We start from the raw sequence: 15,409 nt of genomic DNA, 5'->3' as shown, positions 1-15,409 counted from the left end.
GGAAGAGCTCTCTGTGGGCTACATGACACTACAGAACTGTCCTCCAGTTTGGGAGTTTACCATGACGATAACATTTACCATGAATGTTAGTTTATTTTGCACATAGAGTATTCCAAGGGGACAGAAGCCATGAGATACTTATTTATGTGACAGAAGTCATGAGATGCTTATTTGTATCTTGCCCAAAACTCCTTTTCCAGGGGTAAAGCTGCATGTCTTCGTGGCGTGTGCTCAAAAAGTCGTTGGAAGTTCCATGCAGGAACATTGAGCCATGCTACCCAGCCGTACAGAATTGAGAAAGTATTGCAGGCGCAGGATTTGTTCACGAACTGATCTCTCAATTATGTCGCTTAAATGTTCAATGGTATCCGTGTCCGGTGACGAGGGCGACCAAATCATTCGCTCGAACTGCACAGAACGTTCTTCCAACCAGTTGCGAACCATTGCGACCGAGTGATATGAGGCGTTGTCATCCACAAAAATTTCATCGTTGTTTGCGAACATGAAGTCCGTGAACGGCTGCAAATGGTCTCCAAGTAGCTGAACATAACCATTTCCAGTCAATGACCCGTCTATTCGCAGCACACATCATGTTAGCGCCGCCACCGGCTTGCGCAGTGGACTGTTGAGAACATGAGTCTAAGGCTTCGTACGGTCTGCGCTATACTCGAACACTACCATCAGCTCTTAACAACCGGAATCGGCACTCATCTGACCATTCCATGGTTTGCCAGTAGTCTAGGGCCCAATGATATGGCCACGAGCCGAGAAGAGGAGCTGCAGGCGATGTCGTGCTATTAGCAAAGGCACTCACGTCAGTAGTCTGCTATCAGAGCCCGATAACCTAAAATTTAGTGGGATCTAGTAATAAAAGATTCTAAACATGTATAGCACAGGATAAGATTCTTTGTTGTGCTATCTGTCAAACAGAGGTAAGCAAATTATTGTTTGCGGGAATTTCAATGTAGATTTTCTTATAGAATCGGATAGAAACTATGACAATGAAGTGTTACAAGGTTCTTTCAGTTTCACGTCAGTTATTGATTTTCCTACTCGAGTAGGACAGGAAAGCACACACTGGTAGATAATGTTTTTATAAACCAAGATAAATTTAATCTAATGATAAGTTATCCTGTTAACAATTATCTTTCTCATCATTGTGCACAGTCAGTCACAGTGGATAACATAGTTCCATACAATAATGCAAAACAGTCCATCAAAATAGTGAGTTCGATTTGACAGTTGCAAATCTTAGGGAAAGCTTGCGACATTTAGACTGCGATGAAGTGTACAGGGTACGTGATGCTAATTTAAAATTTATCCTGTTTCATGATGCCTTTGTGAGTATAATTGAAAACAGTTTCCCTAAGAAAACAGTAAAGCATAATTGTAAGTAACCATCTAAAAAACCATGACGTGCTAAAGGGATAAAAGTGTCTTATAAACAAAAAAGGAAAATGTATCTTACAACTAGAAGTCAAATGTTACACAGAATACTTCATTGTATTAAAAAGACTTAGTAAAAGGTCCTGAAGTATGGGCATTATGTCAGAGATTAGCATCTCTGATAACAAAATTAAAAGAATTTTGAGTATTGTTAAAATGCGAATGGTCAACCGAGAGTGTAGAACGACTGTATTTGTAATAAACTCAATGAAAAGTGAGAAGCAGAAAATATTATTAATAATCATTTTAAGTGTTGTAGAGAAATAGGATTCAGCTGTTCATTAGAAAATGCAAGGTTGTATACAGAGGAGGCAGTACCTATGCAACTCGATAAAATTTAAATTCAGCCCAACTCTCCTATTGAAATTAGGAAGATAAAAAATTCACTCAAAAGCAAAACTCGCATGGAAATGATAGCATTTCCAACAGAGTACTAAAAGCCTGTTACCAACAGATAAGTAGGTTCCTCAGCCACATATGTAGTAGCTCGCTGAATCGGGGCATTTTTCCAGATAGTGTGAGTTATGCTACTGTCAAACAATTGCATAAAAATGTGGAAAGGACTGATACCAACAGCTGCCACCCAATCTCACTTCCGACAGCTTTGTCTAAAATACTTTAAAAATAAATGTTCTCAACAGTAGCTTCACATTTTTGTAAAAACTAAGTAATAACGAAATGTCGGTTTGGTTTTCAGAAGACTTTTCAACAGAAAATGCTGTATATGCTTTCACTGATCTCACATTAAATATCCTGAATAACTGAACAACACTCATTGGTATTTTTTGCGACGTCTCAAAGGCTTTTGACTGTGTGAATCACGCAATTCTCCTAGATAAGTTTAAGAATAACGGTATGATCGAGTCAGTGCAAAAATGGTTTAATTGTTCTTAACTGAAAAATGCAGAAAGCTGAAATTAACAGTACAGATAGTATCAAAAAACTGGTAGGGTCCTCTAACTGGGAAGCTATCAAGAATGGTGTCCTACAGGGCTCAGTCTTAGGTCCCTTATTGTCCTTAACATACATTAATGACTTGCCATTCCGTATTCATGAGGATTCAATGCTAGTTCTTTTTGATAGTGATAAAATTACAGTAATCACAACCAACGAATATGAATTAACTGAGGAAATTGTAAACAAAAATTGTTAAGTGGTTGTCTGCAAATGGACTCTCGCTAAATTGAGAGAAAACACAATATATGTGGTTATCTAAGTAAATGGCATAACATCTTTGATAAATATAGACTTTGAACAGAGGTCTGTTGCTAAGGCAAAATATTCAAGATTTCTAGGTGTATACATGGATGAGAAACTGAATTGGAAGAAACACTTTGATGATCTGCTGAAATGTTTAGGTTAAGATATTTAAGCTATTAGATTAACTGCAAATTTTGGTGCTAAACGCACCAGTAAATTAGTCTACTATGAATATTTCTATTCACTGCTTTCACATAGCATCAAATTTTGGGATAATTCGTCATTAAGAGAACAAGTATTCATTGAACAAAAGCGTTTAATCTGGATAATAGCAGGAGCACACCCAAAATCATCTTGCACATATTTATTTAAGGAACACAGAATATGCACACTACCATGCAAAACATATACCTAGTTGTGAAATTTGTTATTAATAACCCATACCTGTTCAAAACTAATAGCAAATCGCACAGGTGCAACACTTACACCTCCATCTCCAAATACCTGTGCGGAGTTGGGTGCATTCGCTTCACGAGACTTAACCATATCAATCTCAAAGCACTCATCCTCTCCTTGTAGTCAATGTCACCTGCAGGTCTCTCCTTACATAATCATTCCTGACTCTGTCTTTCCTAGTTTTTTGTAGAGCTGACCTAAGGAACTTCATTTCACATGCTTGTATTTGACTCTCTTCTCTCTTATTTATGACACAGGCCTCTGAAGTATACATCATGATTGGCAGGAGATATGTTTTATACACTGTCTGTTTCGCTGTTAGACGTGCTTCCTTGTCCCAGATTAGATTTCGTACGTGGTAGAACAAGCTAGATCCATTTGTTATTCTGTTGTGTCTCCTAGTTTGGAAATTCCATCGCGTGATATGATGCCACCCAGATAATGGAAGCTTTGGTCTAATTCAACCTTCTCTCTCTCCAGTATGATGTTACAAGGTATGGGTATCCTGCTCATCGTCATTGCCACTGTCTTGTTCCCACTCACAGAGAACTTGAATTTTTTAATTTCTGTGTCCCAGTAATCTAGTCTCCTCTGGACCTCCATTTCCATCTCTCCCCAAACGGCGATATCACCAACGAAAACGAAAGCATTGAGATCTTCATTTTCATCTTCCTTGATTTCCTTCATGATTGTGTCCATAAGAGTAATGAACAGTAAAGGAGAGAGCGAATTGCCTTTCTGAACAACTCTCTTGGTCTTAAACCATTTTTACCTTCCACCTCCTACTAGCAGGAATCACCTGAGTGCGAGTGACAGCCCCGCCAATGTACTGCCCTTTAAAACCCTGTGTATGAGATACTACCGCCATCTGTATATGTGTGAGTCACTATCCCATTACTTTCGTCACTTCAGTGTACAGTTGTAGGAAGTCGTTATTTGATATTCATGGCCTTTGGGTACATAGATAGTGCGACATTTCGTATGTTGAGCTGCAATTTTTATAAACAGCAACAATGACCGTAACCCGAAACAATGGAGTCACCTAGTCGAGTACACTGATACCTGTCAGATAACTTGCCATTTTTATACACAGCAACAATGACTATAACCCGAGCTGAGCTGCAATTTTTATAAACAGCAACAATGACCGTAACCCGAAACAGTGGAGTCACCTAGTCGAGTACACTGATACCTGTCAGATAACTTGCCATTTTTATACACAGCAACAATGACTATAACCCGAGCCAACGGCGTCACCTTGTCGAGTACATTGGTACCTGTCAGATCACTTGCCATTTCCATAAACAGCAACAATGACCGTAACCCGAGCCAATGGCGTAACCTAGTCGAGTACACTGATACCTGTCAGATCACTTGCAATTTTCATAAACAGCAACAATGACCGTAACCCGAGCCAAAGGCGTCACCTAGTCGAGTACACTGATACCTGTCAGATCACTTGCCATTTTTATAAACAGCAACAATGAACATAACCCCGCCAACAGCTTCACCTAGTCGAGTACACTGATACCTGTCAGATCACTTGCCATTTTCATAAACAGCAACAATGATCGTAACCCGAGCCAACGGCGTCACCTAGTCGAGTACACTGATACCTGTCAGATCACTTGCCATTTTTATAAACAGCAACAATGACTGTAACCCGAGCCAACAGCGTCACCTTTTCGAGTACACTGATTCCCGTCAGATCACTGAAGTTAAACAATGCTGATTATAGATAGTACTTGGATGGGTGACAGTCAACGGACGTCACGTGCTGTTGGCCACATTGGGATTTTCTCTGCTTCGTAATTACTGGGTGTTGTTTGATGTCCTTAGGTTAGTTAGGTTTAAGTAGTTCTAAGTTCTAGGGGACTGATGACCATAGATGTTAGGTCCGATCGTGCTCAGAGCCATTTGAAGCATTTTTTTTGTTTGCCACATTCTCTTTATCTTCACAGCAAGGTAGAGATGGGGTTGCGTTGTAGAGTTCTTGAGCGGCAAATTTTCGCAAATGTTCTGATTAAATTCCAAGCTTCTCCTCAGTGTCACACGGAATGAGGTGACGTGCCACTGTTAATGGTGATTCCTCTATTGGAAGGAGACCTTAAGCTCAGTGTCCACTTAGTGTTATTCGAAAGGAGTAAGCTACATGCTGGCATGGGGTGTCGCCCTCTCCCTTCTTCATGACTATACAACGCGAACATCATACCCCACTGTACACACGCCCACTACAGGCGTCTACTTGTATCAGATGCACTTAACACACAAACCTCCTATTTAGCGAATGAAAGGTATCCAGCGAAGGAAAAGTGCCATTGTGTGTACGAAGGACAGGAGAAAGCTTTCCAATTAGGTGGCTGAACAAGCCCCTCTGGATCTCCCAGTCAGACAGGTGACACGACTTTACTTTTTAGTATAAAATGATGGACGTCCAACGAATATTGAGAATACTGGTGCAAGTGCTACACTCAGACGAAGATGATGACATGGAAGAAGCGTTAGTGGCAATTAGCATCAGACCAGTCAGAAGACTGAAAACACAGTAAATAAATAAATAAAACTGTTCCACCGTTCCATGATAGTTCGGCTTTGTTCATTGGTTCTATTGCTTGCAGAGTTGTGAAGTGATAATCTGTCGACAGCCCATAACATGAGGTTTTCAGTGCGTAAAGTGCGGTATCGTCCTGAGACTGTGGTGCCACACCTAAGTCGACAACGTGAATCGATACCATAGACATTAGCGAGGGCTTTCTACAGTCTGCAAAAACCTATGGGAAGTTTTCCTGACGATCACGCATCCCTTTCAACACAGCAGGGCTCTCACACTGATCTCAGTATAGTGCTGAGCACGCAAGAGCCCTGTTCGTGACGTCATTGCAGGAGTCAGCATCATAGTGTAGGTTCTACCAGTTGTTGAAGCTTCTGACGAACAGGTACATTAGTAAAGGTTGAATATTGTACCTCGAGAAATCCGTTTGTTAATTAGTGCATCAAGTGATGCTATGCTAGTCAATGACTTTTGAAACTTATAGAGTAGTCCTGTGGCAAAGAAGTGTACCAATCATTAATGTAGTAAAGGGAATTGATATGTAATGAGTTACAATTTCTGTGTGCCACCTCATCGAACAGTCAAAGAATCCACAGTTATGGCCGGACGAAAGTGGTTTCATCTGGTGACAAGAGAGAGATCTTCCAGGGCAACAGTGGAGCACTCTGTATCCCACGGCAGGGCAGGGCAGCCTGGGCAATATGCAGTATTGCAATACCTTCCTCACAGGTAACTCCATGAAGAGGCCAAAGATAGGACACAGCGACTGCTTTTAAAAGTCATAAAATTACTGGTTCCCGTCCAAAGTACTTGTTATGGGAACGAGAGATTACAGTATTGTGTACCCAATTGCACAAAAAGTGTCACGCCTATTACGATGACAAATGCAGTTTGACAATGGTCCTCCTCACAGCCTCCACGCGGGTACCTACATCGTGAAGCTGTTCTCAGAGCTGTGTATCGTTTGCACCTTTTTCTGCCTCAGTGACTGAGGAAGCAGCAACTACGTTCGTCCTGTTGACAGTAAGGGTTGTTTTAGAGGTCGTCACTCTGGCCGTGTGGCTCAGAATCACACGCAATAAGCCTTGATGTAGATGAAATATTAGTTAAAAGTATGCAGCCATTCATACAGAAAGCGTCAGGCAGCTTCCTAAAACTGCATGATGTGCTGAGCTGTGAGAGCTCAGTACAACAGTGAGGCTATTGTGAAGGCATTATAAAAAAAGTCTCAAGGCCACTGCGACAACAGCATGACAGTTTAACCTGCTAAACATTTGGGTCAATATGTATAAAATCCTGTTACAAATAAATGTATGGTACATTCCCTACAAAATTGTAGATGAAAAAGAGGGATTCCTTTGGGCTTTATCAATCATATACAAAGGTGATAACTCATGACTGCTAAGGATGGGTTCACAGTGACATGGAAAACGGTTGTCAGTCGCTGTCACCAGGGGTCGTCCTATAACATCGGCCGATCTCCTTCGTTAATTTTTGACGAAGACTAGTTTATTTTAGAATCTACTATACGTACGAAATAGGTGAGACTTTAACCTCTTAGGAAGGAATGCGTACCACAACCCCTCTGTGCTTGGGGCCGAGTGGTGAGTTCCTGCATTTGCTGCCGCAAGATTTTCCAGTGCACGTGAATGACCTGTACCTATCCCGAAAAGAACGTGACGAGAACTATGTACTCTGTCCCCATTTGTCGGAATAACGAGACAAATTTTACGAATATAATGGGTGACGGGAGAAACGTGCAGTTACATGTTGTTGTTGTTGTTGTTGTGGTCTTCAGTCCTGAGACTGGTTTAAGCAGCTCTCCATGCTACTCTATCCTGTGCAAGCTTCTTCATCTCCCAGAATCCACTGCAACCCTTCTGAATCTGCTTAGTGTAGTCATCTCTTGGTCTCCCTCTACGATTTTTATCCTCCACGCTGCCCTCCAATACTAAATAGGTGATCCCTTGATGCCTCAGAACATGTCCTACCAACCGATCCCGTCTTCTGGTGAAGTTGTGCCACCAACATATCTTCACCCCAATCCTATTCAACACTTCCTCATTAGTTATGTGATCTACCCATCTAATCTTCAGCATTCTTCTGTAGCACCACATTTCGAAAGCTTCTATTCTCTTCTTGTCCAAACTATTTATCGTCCATGTTTCACTTCCATACATGGCTACACTCCATACAAATACTTTCAGAAACGACTTCCTGACACTTAAATCTATACTCGAAATTAACAAATTATTCTTCTTCAGAAACGCTTTCCTTGCCATTGCCAGTCTACATTTTGTATCCTCTCTACTTCGACCATCATCAGTTACTTTGCTCCCCAAATAGCAAAACTCCTTAACTACTTTAAGTGTCTCATTTCCTAATCTAATTCCCTCAGCATCACCCGACTTAATTCGACTACATACCATTATCCTCGTTTTGCTCTTGTTGATGTTCATCTTATGTCCTCCTTTCAAGACACTATCCATTCCGTTCAACTGCTCTTCCAAGTCCTTTGCTGTATCTGACAGAATTACGATGTCATCGGCGAACCTCAATGTTTTTACTTCTTCTCCATGGATTTTAATACCTACTCCAAATTTTTCTTTTGTTTGCTTTACTCCTTGCTCAATATACAGATTGAATAACATTGGGGAGAGACTACAACCCTGTCTCATTCCCTTCCCAACCACTGCTTCCCTTTCATGTCCCTTGACTCTTATAACTGCCATCTGGTTTCTGTACAAATTGTAAATGGCCTTTCGCTCCCTATATTTTACCTATGCCACTTTCAGAATTGGAAAGAGAGTATTCCATTCAACATTGTCAAAAGCTTTCTCTGAGTCTACAAACGCTAGAAACGTAGGTTTGCCCTTCCTTAATCTAGCTTCTAAGATAAGTCGTAGGGTCAGTATTGCCTCACGTGTTCCAACATTTCTACGGAATCCAAACTGATCTTCGCCGAGGTCGGCTTCTACTAGTTTTTCCATTCGTCTGTAAAGAATTCGCGTTAGTATTTTGCAGCTGTAACTTATTAAACTGATAGTTCGGTAATTTTCACATCTGTCAACACCTGCTTTCTTTGGGATCGGAATTATGATATTCTTCTTGAAGTCTGAGGGTATTTCGCCTGTCTCATACATCTTGCTCACCAGATGGTAGAGTGTTGTCAGGACTGGCTCTCCCAAGGCCGTCAGTAGTTCCAATGGAATGTTGTCTACTCCGGGGGCCTTGTTTCTACTCAGGTCTTTCAGTGCTCTGTCAAACTTCACACGCAGTATCGTATCTCCCATTTCGTCTTCATCTACATCCTTTTCCATTTCCATAATATTTTCCTCAAGTACATCTCCCTTGTATAGACCCTCTATATACTCCTTCCACCTTTCTGCTTTCCCTTTTTGCTTAGAACTGAGTTTCCATCTGAGCTCTTGATGTTCATACAAGTGGTTCTCTTATCTCCAAAGGTCTCTTTAATTTTCCTGTAGGCAGTATCTATCTTACTCCTAGTGAGATAAGTCTCTACATCCTTACATTTGTAATCTAGCCGTCCCTGCTTAGCCATTTTGCACTTCCAGTCGATCTCATTTTTGAGACGTCTGTATTCCTTTTTGCCTGCTTCATTTACTGCATGTTTATATTAAATTCAATATTTCTTCTGTTACCAAATGATTTCTACTATCCCTCAACTTTTTACCTACTTGATCCTCTGCTGCCTTCACTACTTCATCCCTCAAAGGTACCCATTCTTCTTCTACTGTATTTCTTTCCCCCATTCCTGTCAATTGCTCCCTTATGCTCTCCCTGAAACTCTGTACAACCTCTGTTTCTTTTAGTTTATCCACGTCCCATCTTCTTAAATTTCTTCAGTTTTAATCTACAGGTCATAACCAATAGATTGTGGTCAGAGTCCACATCTGCTCCTGGAAGTGTCTTACAATGTAACACCTGGTTCCTAAATCTCTGTCTTACCATTATATAATCTATCTGATACCTTTTAGTATCTCCAGGCTTCTTCCATGTACACAGCCTTCTTTTATGATTCTTGAACCAAGTGTTACCTATGATTAAGTGGTGCTCTGTGCAAAATTCTACCAGGCGGCTTCCTCTTTCATTTCTTTGCCCCAGTCCATAATCACCTACTACGTTTCCTTCTCTCCCTTTTCCTACTACCGAATTCCAGTCACCCATTACTATTAAATTTTCATCTCCCTTCACCATCTGAATAATTTCTTTTATTTGATCATACATTTCTTTAATTTCTTCGTCATCTGCAGAGCTAGTTGGCATATAAACATGTACTACTGTAGTAGGTGTGGGCTTCGCATCTATCTTGGCCACAATAATGCGTTCACTATGCTGTTTGTAGTAGCTTACCCGCATTCCTATTTTCCTATTAATTATTAAACCTACTTCTGCATTACCCCTATTTGATTTTGTATTTATAACCCTGTAGTCACCTGACCAGAAGTCGTGTTCCTCCTGCTACCGAACTTCACTAATTCCCACTATATCTAATTTTAACCTATCAATTTCCCTTACATACTCGAGATAATTAGTGGTAACCTTGTAAAACAAGTTACACACACTCTGTTTCGCTGTTTTTATTTAAAATTGAGCAGACGTGTGTCAATTCAGTAACTACCATTCATCATACTTGAGAAAGACAAGCAAAACGCTTAGCGTAAGATACTCTGAAGCGCTAAAGCACCGAAAAATGGAAAATTCATACCGTACATCACATTTATAATCCACTCCATGTAACAGAATTACCACACTACTGGCATAAAACGCCAGCAAACAGTAAAACATAATTTGTAGACATCTAATGCCAACCTATCACAACCCAGAAAAGATCCACTGCAGTCACTATAAGCGTAAGCTATGGCTCCCTTCTCACTTGAACAAATTATTTTTTGAGTTTATAATGTACGCCCAAACTTTCCAGTTTAGATTTTGCTCACTTGCGGTTTCCAATTAACCTTTGATTTCTGTCCATAGATTCCAAACTACATGCCGATTACGATATTTCCATCCTCCAATACATTACATGGTAGTGACAGAAGTAAAGATTAAGTGAAGTACAAAAACACAGAAAACAATGCTCATTTAAAAGAGGTGGTATGACCCTGTCTGGATTTAAAATCTTTATAACCCATGCGAAGCCCAGTATATTGCGGCTCGTACGGCCTTTTCATTTGCTGTTGGTAGGTCCTGTATCGTGCAAGATTCGTCCAGTTTCCTGTAGGCTTTTAGGTGTTGTGGGCCTTGCAGTTCTCCACATTTGCGTAGCTCGTCTGTACTGTTATAGCCCCGTTTCTTCAGGTTTACTTTGCATCGTGATACGATCGATCTTAATGTATTCAGTTCTTTCCAGATCGCGTACGGGAATGCGGAGCCCGCTGTAGCTTCTTCGCTGGAGCTGTTCCCTGGTCTTCCTGGTTCCGAGTTTCGCCAGTCCATCTCGTTGTGCTTTAGGCGTTGGATCAGTTGTTTGCTTTAAGTCATTTAGTTTGAGGGTAGGGTCCAAACATTGCATGCCTGGAACCTGTTTGTTGTTTTTGTTTGCCGATTTCTGCAGCTGTTCTCCTTCTGATGTCTGGATGGTCTATGCCCATAATTGGTACAGCTGGTCTGTGGGAGTTGGGGGAAGGCAACCTGTTATGATGGGTCTAGTCTTATTCAGAGCTATACTTACTCGTTTGGCACGGGTGGATTTTTGCCACACAGGTGCCGAGCACTCCTCAACGGGGAAACCTAACGCTGCGGAGAATCTACTGTTTATAAGCTTGCTGGTGATGTTGTTCCTGGCACTCACTTTCATTTTTGTGTCCAAACAGTCATCCTTAAAGGTGAGAGCGCGGTCGAGTTTGATGGCTAGATATTTTGGTGTGTCGCAATGAGAGAGGTGCGGTCCCCTCAAAGTGACGTTGTTTTTCCTCCTGGCCTCTCTACGGCGCAGGTGAAAAGCGCAGATCTGGGTTTTTCGTGGGTTTGGCGTGAGTTGGTTATCGTTACAGCAGTCAGCCAGATTCTCAACGGCTGTTGTCACTTTCCTTTCCCCCTCTTCAAATGTTTTGCCTTGAGCAGCAATGACAGTATCATGTGCGTAGATAAAGGAGAGAGCATCTGTTCTAATCGGCTGGTCATTGGTGCTGATATTGTGGGCAAGGACACTACCATGGGGAAGGCCATTTTGCTTGGTCCGCCATCGGCTCCTCTTTGTCTACAGCTAAACAAAGTAGCGTCTCTTCTGCAGAAGGCACTGGATGAATTGCGCCAGTAGATAATCCTTCGACGTTTTATATGTTTTTGATGTTAACTTACTATGGTTAATGGTCTCATACGCGGCTGTAAAGTTGATAAAAGGTGCACCTGTTATTTGATTCCATTCGTAGGCATAATCTATGTGCTGTGTGAGGTTCAAAATTGGTGGACAGCGTGACCTCTCACGGCGAAACCCTGCTTGCTCATTGATAATATTCTGGTCTACATGTGAGGAGATGATGTTGAGGATCATTATTTCTAGGACTTTATAGAGCTGGCGGAGGAGAAAGTTGGGCAGGAAATTTTTAGGATCTGTGGGTCTCTTTCCAGGTTTTGGTACAGCTACTACATTTACCTTACGCCGCATCTTGGGGGTCTTCATTTCAAGGACGCATCTGTATATCGTAGCTAATAACCAACCGTATGGTAGCGGCTCCAAACATTTTTATTTGCTCTGGCATAGATCATCTAGTCCAGCAGCTTTACAGTTCTTCATTAGAGAGATGGAAGCTTCTAATTCCTCCAGGGTAAAGGGAGTGCCTAGATGGTCTTCTTGAGTGAATCTATGAAGCTTCTTTCTTGCATGTTTGCTGTTGGTTTTGCCATTGAGTAGGAGCTAATATGCTATTTGAACTTGTGTGACCTTACATGAATTTTGAGCATTAGTTGGGGTGTCATTATTGACGTTTTTAAGAATCTACCAGGCCTTCCGGCTATTCTGTTTCCCGTCTAGGCTTGTGATTAAGTTCAACTGGTCTCTTACAGTCTGACTTGGCCTGGAGGAGTTCTTTTCCCGCTGCACCTGTTTCTTCTGAAAACGGGTTTTCGTCGAAGAGCTGTTGCTAACGTTCCATGAGAACCTTTGAGTTCCCGTCGAGACCAGGTATGTACGTAGTTAAACAACTTCGGGCGATTTTATTGCGTGAGAGGGTGTTAACTAATTCAATAAATGTGTTATATTTTGCGGGGTTCGGGTCTAGGTTTACAGCTCTTTGTCAAGTTCTTCAGTGAATTTGTCGCACTTGTCACTTTTAAAATGAAGGCGTCTTTTGAATTGGTTGATTGCTGGCGTAAGAACAGCTTCTACCAGGCATGTTATGGCTCCATGTCGTGTACATGGGATGTGTGCTCCCACATCCTTCCTGGTTTGACGTTGTGCAATGTATTCGCTGACGAATATGTTATCAGGATTGTATCCGCGGTTCCACCTGCTGCTGTTAAAGGTATCGACATGCATGATACCCACTACTAACAAACCTACCCTTGCACGACCTATCGCAGGCAGCAAGATATCCGCTACTGCTCTTACCACCAGACGTAACTATTGCAGAGGTTTTTTTTCCCTTGGCTCTTGCCTTCGCACTTGTTTTCCTCTGCCCTTCAAACAGCTACCTTTCGTTCGAATTCGACCCAATCTATCCCCAAATGAGCGCGTATTAATGGTTAACCTTAACCAGACGTACGCAAACATCGCAGTACCCACATCCTTCGACACCTCACATTAGTGAAAACTAACCCTTACGCAGAGATGGCAGTAAACCTACTTAGCTGGCCATCATGCCGGTGTGGGCGTGGAGGGGCTCCACATCCCTGGCAAAAAAAAAAGAGATGTCAGTTCTGCAGATATAATGTCTAAGTCGGTTTTGGAGAAGATTTCACTGCCATATTACCTATGTGGTCCTTCAGTTATTAATTTCATTCTATGGATCTTTGGTCTTCTGTTGTTGGGGCCACTATGGGTCTCTTGAAATAGTAGATCACAGTTGTGTGTTTTACACGCTTCAGCGAGTAATACCTCTTTCTCAAGTGAGAGCCCTTCAGTGTTTATGGACATTATCGTCGAAGTTTGCTTTAACAAAAGTCATGTGGTGGTGTCTTTGTTTTGAAAGGCTTGGCCGCTAAGCGAAAACCTAAAGTAGCCCAAGGGAAGCCTGATCTTTGTCACGTTTCTCGAGGAGGCTCCTTTCGTGTATCCCACTCTTTCTGTTGAACACTTGACGAAAAGAATGCATTTTCACCCTGCGCTGATATGGTACTTCCTGGCACACTATAACTGTTTGCCACAGAGGGAATCAAACTCACGACCTTTGCTATTCCATGTCAGCTGCCCAGGCATTAAAGTATTAAATTCTGAAGCTGTTAAAATGAGCTAATTTATTAGGCGACAAGTAGCATAATTTCACTTTGGTACAACAGTAATGTCATTAATGTATCAAAATTACAATTTAAACCTGTGACGTGTGCATAATGTGTGTCAGATGAAACTCTGTGACTGAAATCAGTTACGTAATAAATTATTTTAATAGCAGCTTTCTGTCGCTTCTGATATATGTCTTATGTCAGTTACATGAAAGCTATTGAGCACAACCAGCACGATACATTAAACTGATCTTTATAATTAGTGTACTTGAAATGTCAAGCGGCGTTATTAACATTTTTCACTGTTTCAGTATTATCGAAACTGAACAGTGGCGTTTAATGGTACGTAACATTTCTCTTCTGCATGGCCAAATTATAATCGACATGATCATTGGAAATAAAGTATAGTCTATCAGACACCTGGTGTAATTTATGCTGCCCAACAGAGTAAGTTTAGTGGGTACAAAGCGTAGATACAAAGAGTCTAATGCACTCATTGTTTACGTGATTATTATGTACCATACTAAACAAAATATTTAATTCTGCATCTCACAAGGAATTTAAGGTATGTGGACTAGCTACTGGAAAACTAGCTTGAAATAAAGATGCTGGCTGAAGTGTTCTCTAATTTTGTGGTTGTTTGTCCATTTATAGTTTAAACAAACCAGAAAGGTCAACGATAGTTCTGAAGAGAAAGAGATAAATGTTTTTACAGCTGAAGAAGGACATTTCATCAACATGGATATTTAAAGTATTACTCTGTCGTATTCGTTTATCTGAAGAGAAATCCGGGAAATGGTGGGAGGGTAGTAACCTCATCAGTCACCCACTATTCAAATTAGACTATCAAGTCAATTCAAATTACAAGAAGATCTGTATGTAACTGAAACAAATACCAATGAATATGAATTTAAACATTACATCTTCATTTTTCTTTTATATAAGGTGGTACAAGCTGTGTGTAATGTTTCTGTGAGCTGAGCCTGCTGGCTGACTGTGATGAACCTGAGGGCGACGGGGGTAGAGGAGCCAGCATGTCGTAAAACTGTTTTCCGCTAAAAGGCAGAGTTCCTGGAAGGTTTGCACTGTGTGATGGGCGCTCCTCGATATGCCGGTGATGGCCACAGTTGCTTGCAGGAGACTGAACTTCGCAAGTTGTAAACTCTCATGGTGAGAAGTAGTAAAAACAATGACTTCTAAACAAGGTAGCGATCTTCAAGGTATGGCAAAACATGAGACACTCAGAGCGAGGGGAATCCGCTGATGTGTAAATTTTGCAGGGAAGCCAAAGATTGGTTCATCAAAATAATTTTAGTTGCATGGATAATAACTTGCGAGTTTCTACGTAGAGCC

Source organism: Schistocerca gregaria, chromosome 5 (genome assembly GCF_023897955.1).
Source record: "Schistocerca gregaria isolate iqSchGreg1 chromosome 5, iqSchGreg1.2, whole genome shotgun sequence".
In the NCBI taxonomy this organism is placed as follows: Eukaryota; Metazoa; Arthropoda; class Insecta; order Orthoptera; family Acrididae; genus Schistocerca; species Schistocerca gregaria.
Note: the sequence above shows the minus strand (reverse complement) of the source record.